The following is a 1,687-nucleotide window of genomic DNA, read 5'->3' on the forward strand; positions in this document are numbered from 1 at the left end:
CGCAGCTCAAGCTGTAGCGGGGGATGCCCCACTCGCGAGTAAACCGCGACCGCACAGTGAGTCGCGTTGATCCCAATCACGACACATGCGTGACTCGCCTAGTGTGGAGACGCCGTCACAGTGAGTCGCGTTGATCCCAATCACGACACAACATGTGCATGTGCATGTGCATGTGACTCGCCTAGTGTGGAGACGCCGTGTCCACCGTGCGGCCTGCTGGTCCCAGCACGGGAGGACCCGTGCGGACCGGAGGTGACCCCCCCGGTGTGGTCTGAGGCCGAGCAACACGGACTCACCCTCCCCCCTCTCCCTCCCTCCCTCCCTCCCTCCCTCCCTCCCTCCCTCCCTCCCTCCCTCCCTCCCTCCCTCCCTCCCTCCCTCCCTCCCTCCCTCCTTGTCCCAGCACGGGAGGACCCGTGCGGACCGGAGGTGACAGCAGCAGCAGCAGCAGCAGTGCGTCGCCGCACGGAGGAGATGGAGGAGAGGCTGGAGCGTGGACGAGGCGTAGCGGCGAGAGGGCGAGAGAGAGCGTAGCGGCGAGAGGGCGAGAGAGAGACTGCAGTCGCTGGGTGCAGAGCGAGAGGCGCCCGTCCGCCCGCTCGCCACCCTCGCAGGCGCAGCTCAAGCAGAGTGAGCGCGAGCTCGAGATGGAGCACCGCGCAGCGATGGGGCAGAGACTAGCCGAGAGACAGCCGAGTGAGACAGCCGAGAGACAGCCGAGAGACAGCCGAGAGACAGCCGAGAGACAGCCGAGAGGCGCTCGCCCGCCGAGGCCAAGCTGCGAGGGTGTGAACGGCCCCTCTTCACACCTGCGGCGGTGAGCAGGCAGCGGTCGACCGCAAAGGCGAAGCTCACTCAGGTCTTCGGCCGCGAGCTGCAGGTGCCCATCTCTCCCCATATCTCCCCATATCTCCCCGTATCACCCCATCTCACTCAGGTCTTTGGCCGCGAGCTGCAGGAGAGCGACGAGCTCCCGCAGCGGCCAATCTCGGCCAATCTCGGCCAATCTCGGCCAGTCTCGGCCAATCTCGGCCAATCTCGGCCAGTCTCGGCCAATCTCGGCCAATCTCGGCCAATCTCGGCCAATCTCGGCTCATCCCGCCCGGCCTCTCGGCTGCAGGAGACGGACGACTTCCTGCAGAGGACGCGACAGGACCTGGGCGCGCACGAGGCGTCGCTGCGATACCACACCTCCAGAGAACCGAATCCAGTGTGCGGGTTCAGCCCCGTGGGTGGTGCGGTAGGCCGCGATGCGCGACAAGGTGTCGTCGCTCAAGGCGGAGACACTTCCGAGACACTTCCGAGACACTTCCTAGACACTTCCTAGACACTTCCTAGACACTTCCTAGACACTCCCTAGACACTTCCTAGACACTTCCTAGACACCTCCTAGACACCTCCTAGACACGTCCTAGACACCTCCTAGACACCTCCTAGACACCTCCTAGCCACTTCCTAGACACTTCCTAGACACTTCCTAGACACCTCCTAGACTGCCGGGCGGCGGTGCCGTCGAGCCCGCGCGACGGACGAGACTCTCAACTCGTGGTGAAGGATTGATGAACTCATCAATTAGGGGCCGTCGAGCCCGAGATCGACGAGGTCCAGGCCTCCATCAACAAGAAGGAGCGATCGAGCGATCCCGCGCCTCTCGCCTCGCAAGGACGGGGTGTGCGAAGTCTTCAGA

Source organism: Emiliania huxleyi (assembly GCF_000372725.1).
Source record: "Emiliania huxleyi CCMP1516 unplaced genomic scaffold EMIHUscaffold_26, whole genome shotgun sequence".
NCBI classification, from domain to species: Eukaryota; Haptophyta; order Isochrysidales; family Noelaerhabdaceae; genus Emiliania; species Emiliania huxleyi.